The following is a 5,246-nucleotide window of genomic DNA, read 5'->3' as shown; positions in this document are numbered from 1 at the left end:
TAATTCAACAGCCTTTCAAACTATTAATCACTTTTCCTTTCTTTGGCTATGAACACCTTGCCTCTTTTCTACATTAATTGATAAACTGTTTTTCTGTTTATCTAGTTTCACTTCTTCCACTTCCTATTTTGATTCTCTTTACAGTGTTAAATACTAATGGCAATGTTATTGATATAAGAATGTTACTACTACAAATTCTGTTAATCACATAAGAATTGCTAAACAATAGTTGTACATTTTTCAGTTTTTGGTATTCCTTATTATCTATGTCATGAATGAAGAAATGTTTTAAAATGGATCATATACTCCAATGACAAACAAACAAGTAAACATATTGAGCACTTCATTATTTTTCCTCCCCTCTGGATCTTCCCTTGGCTGTGCATTTATTTGATGAGTACAACTTAAAAAGTAATGAAGATTTTGCAAATGATTTGTTTATTTTGGAGGTAATATCAGATAATCATCTTATTTCAGTGAGGTATTATAATGCACACAATTATGGTCTCGCACATGTTCTAATGATCATGCAAACATAAAACTGTTTGCACTCATGACTGAAAAGTATTGTGCAATTTGAATTGTCTGACAATGTTTGATGTATTTCCCTCTTTCATTAGCAGTATATGCTGCTGTGTGATATCCACACTCTCAGCCTATGTTTCAATTATTAACATTCTCAGTGAAGTATTTTAGCACTCAGATGCAACTGGTAAAATAACTACAAGGCTCTCTCAAAAAAGTTTGGAGGACAGTAGCATTGATGACTTATTGGGAATGAGCTATGCTTATACCAGTCCTGAAGAAAGCCGACCAATATGATTGTGGAACATACTACACACTCATTCTGATCCTGCATGCCAGCAAGATTATTTTAAGATTTTTTAGGGGAGAGTGCAAACACATTTTCAAAAAGAATTTCCAAGCATGTAAGCAGAATTCAGAAAATGGCAAGGAACAAGCGATACCAATGTAGGTATGAAAAGAATGCTTGTAGAGACAGAGGAATATCTAGAAAAATCTACATGTCTTTCATTGATTATAGCAAGGACTTTGACATCAGAAAACATGAAACTCTGTGAACCATACTGGGAAGCAAAGTCATAAAAGAAAACCTGATAACTTTTATGCACTCTTTATAGTGTACACTAAGCAAGACCCAACAGTTGATAGAAAGGAGATGCAGTGTGGTTTAGAACTAGAAAATGTACAATAAGGCAATGCTTGTTGCCCATATCTGCTTAATTTATATACAGGATAAAATCATGAGTGAAGCATGACTGTGGGAGGAAAATCGAGGTGTAAAAACTGAGAAAGTATTATTAATAGTTTTTGATTGCTACTGATGAAACATTATTGCCAGAAAGTGAGGACTGTATGAAATATCTGCTTATCAATACTAAACCATATAGATTCAAAATGGATGTATAACTTAACATGAAGAAGGCAAAAATACTGCAAATTAATCAAAACAATACATTTACATCATGAGTAAATAGAAAAAATAGCCTGTTTGTGAGTAATCATCATTAAAAAGACAAGCGGTCAAGACATCTGACAACAAATTCAATTGCTCTTGGTAGAATGGCTGGAAAGATCAGCTATCAAAAATTTAACTAAGATCTCGGAGTTCAGTGATGTATCTTTGCTTATGAAGACTTGACTTATCCAAGCTATGCTATTTTCAGAAATGTCATGCAAAAGGCTGACTGTGAAAAAATAGAACATGATAAAAATAATATTTTTGAATTATAATACTAACACACACAAAAACAAACAAACAAAAAAAAAAAAACAAATGCACATAGCATGGACTGCCAATCCCACTATCCCAAAAGAAAAACAAATCAGTTCACTATTTCAAGAGATAAACCCTAACTACTAAATAACAAGACTTTGCCTTCCATTCTTTAGATATAGCATGCAAAGGAAAAGACCAATAGAAAAGGCACGATGCTTGCACAGTTGCAACAGATCTGACTATACTAACAATCACAATGGATGCCGCTTTATCAGAGATTAATCATCTGAATGAATATTGAACACAGGTCAGGACAACTATCAACAAGTATACATGAGTGTGTGTGTTTGAGTATACAGATATATATGTATCTGGCTCTATATCCTGTGGTTGAAATGCCACATGATCAAATTTCAAAGCATTGACCATTGAACCAGCTTCTCATCTGAAGCAGGTAACATTCAAACACCCACTGTATATTATATATACCAACTCCAAAACTGGTCCACGTTGCAGAAAGGGCAAATACCTAATGCCAAGAAATACCACCTTTCAGTGGACAAGCCAGTTTGATGTTCTGGGGTTTAATGTTTTGAACTTTGATCACATGGCATTTCAACCATATGATAGAGACCCAAGTATGTATATGTATATGTGTGCATATATATTTATATATATATATATATATATATATATATATATATATATATATATATATATATATATATATATATATATATATATATATATATATGTATATATATATCAAAACACAAACACTTATACACATATGTAATTATATGTATACATTTGTGTGTGTGTGTGTGTGTGTGTGTGTGTGTGTGTGTGTGTGTGTGTGTGTGTGTGTGTGTGTGTGCCTGCACTTTGACTTTGGATCAAGTTAAAGTGTTTAACAGAAACCCATACCTGAAGTTTAGTTCAGTATATTTTGTCCATGAACCCCTCTCAAGCATAATAAAACCGCTCACGTATGGTGCATGCTATGTGACCATTTTATTGAGTATTTACTATGCAAATAATAGCTTAAAGATCTATACTAGTCCTCAAAGCACCTTTGCATAAAGCCAAACCACCAAGGCAGTCCACTAAAACATACAACTCATAATAAGAGGATGACACCTATAAATGATAAATCTTCCAACACCATGTATAATAGCCATCTACAAATAATTAGTCTGTTATTGACTGCTGTCCCTCTCACCCTATACCATCCTTTCAACATGCTGCCTTTTACCTAATGTTTCATAAAATCAGTGCAACTCCCAGTTTAGCTGCTGTACTCATTTCTGCTAAAAGCACTCTAATAGCACATATTGTTCACTCAACCTCTCCCCACTCACCAAATAACAAATTACCAAACAGACAACAATCTGTCCATCCATGGCAACACAAACACAAATGTGCTTACTGATCTCAATGTACAATTATAAGCCATCTTAGTAAATTTTGCCCAGGACTGGTGCTCTAACCACCCTGCCATATCTCTCCAATTTCCCAAACGTTCTTTGACAATTTTTCTGGAAAGTCTTCCTTTCCTGGTTCTAATGACTGATGCCCACAAAGCTGAAAATGAGCTAAGCTGTTGACATTATTATAGATGAAATATATTTAGCAAAAAAATGTAAATTAATCTGCAATGAATGCAAAACCAGATTCTTCAATAAGATCTGCACAATCAAAGATTTTGCTGTTGTTTTTTTCATACCTGTGCTACAGCTACATTATCTGAGTGGAAAAATTACTCTGATACTGATATTGTTAATCCCCTTCTGCCATGCTACCATAGCTGACCAAATCGATATCAACTCCAAAAATGTAATATCACTCCTTAACTTCTGAGAGGAATCCTGTGACCAACATGCCTCAAACCACCTACCATTAAATTAACCACACAACCCCAAGCTTCCTGCTGCATTAGTGTATAACTGATGTAGAAATCCACTACTGTTGCCACATGGTGATACAAATAAACTGCTACAACAGTTGATTCCAAACTACTAAATCCCCTTTGATATTCCTAGGCTCTCTCACCCTGTAGTGCATTTCCTTCTTACCCCCAAGCAAGTTCATGAATTACCTAATGAACAAGTTCAACTACTTGTCAAGCAAAATTCCCCTCCCCAAACAATTACATTACTTCCCTGACCTTGACTTTCTTTTCTGTCTTACATTGTTCCAGTTATAAGTCCCAGTTTACACAGTTTGTCCTCTGGTAAATGAAATAACCACATAAAAACATCACTGGCTAAACCAAAGAATGTCAAGACCTTAGCTAGACATTGATTCTTATCCTTTGCTAGCTCTGTAACCAATTCACTATACAAATTCAAAAAAACTCTGCATGCCTCTCTGTATTCCTTCCTTTCCTTCACGAATCAACAAAAAATTATCAAATTAATACATTGCCTTTGCATCCCCTCCATTTGTTCTACCATCCTTTGTAATACTAAATAAACTTTTAAATATTGCACAGGCTTATGTACTACCCATTGGCATGGATTTAGCAAAGTAAAACTCTCTACCCAAGGACATCCCCAACATGGGTGAGTTACAGCTATGAATGAAAAATTGTGCTTTGATGTAATTTATATAGATTTAACTTCAGTATTTGACAGGGTAATAAACAAAACATTGATCAATAAATTAGAACAATTTTCTATCAATGTACTCTTGATAAGATGGGTAGCTGCACGGCTTACAAAATAGACATGGCAAGTATCATACAGCAATTGGACAAGTGAAATTCTTGGTTACAGTTAGAGTATCCCACAGGGCTCTGCCTAGATTGTATGTTTCAGACCTAACTTTTTCATCTGAAGTGCTCTACCTTCTACAGGCAGATTACCTGAAATTGTGTAAATGGATTACATGTGTTACAGATAAGGCATGTCTGCCAATGATTTGACTAAATTGACCATTTGGGGACAGGAGAATAATGTACTGATAAATATGTTAAAAACTAAGGGCAGGATTCACGAAGGCTTGCACGGAGTGTAAGAGACGTGTAACACTCCATGCAAGCCTCACGATCCAGGAACAGCCTGAAACTCCGTGTAAGAGACCAGCTAAAACATCTCTTACACTGACTGGGTGTGGATATGCTAAATACCTCACTTGCAGCTGAAAGGCATGCAAATGAGGTAGAGTAGTGATCCACGAAACAGAAAGCAGCCCGTGAAAGAGCCGTTTTAGCTGCAGAAATGTAGTCAGTTGACAAATGAGTACGTTTCTGCAAAAATCACAACGGAGCCATGTCAGCTCCAAATAAAGGGTGCATATGTGTCAGGCAGCATGCCAATGGCCAAATATGTGGCCATTGGCAAGGTAACCTGATGCAAATATTAAAAAAATATAATTTTTTTTTCGGCGATCGCCGATGTTTAAACGCAGTGCAGCCCCACGCAAACGGGCTGTGTTGTATAAAACATAAAAAATAAGGTTATAAACCCACAAATGTGGGTTTTATGCAATACATGGAATGACA

Source organism: Protopterus annectens, chromosome 5.part1 (genome assembly GCF_019279795.1).
Source record: "Protopterus annectens isolate FY-2018-M chromosome 5.part1, PAN1.0, whole genome shotgun sequence".
NCBI classification, from domain to species: domain Eukaryota; kingdom Metazoa; phylum Chordata; order Ceratodontiformes; family Protopteridae; genus Protopterus; species Protopterus annectens.
This window is presented reverse-complemented; position numbering follows the sequence as displayed.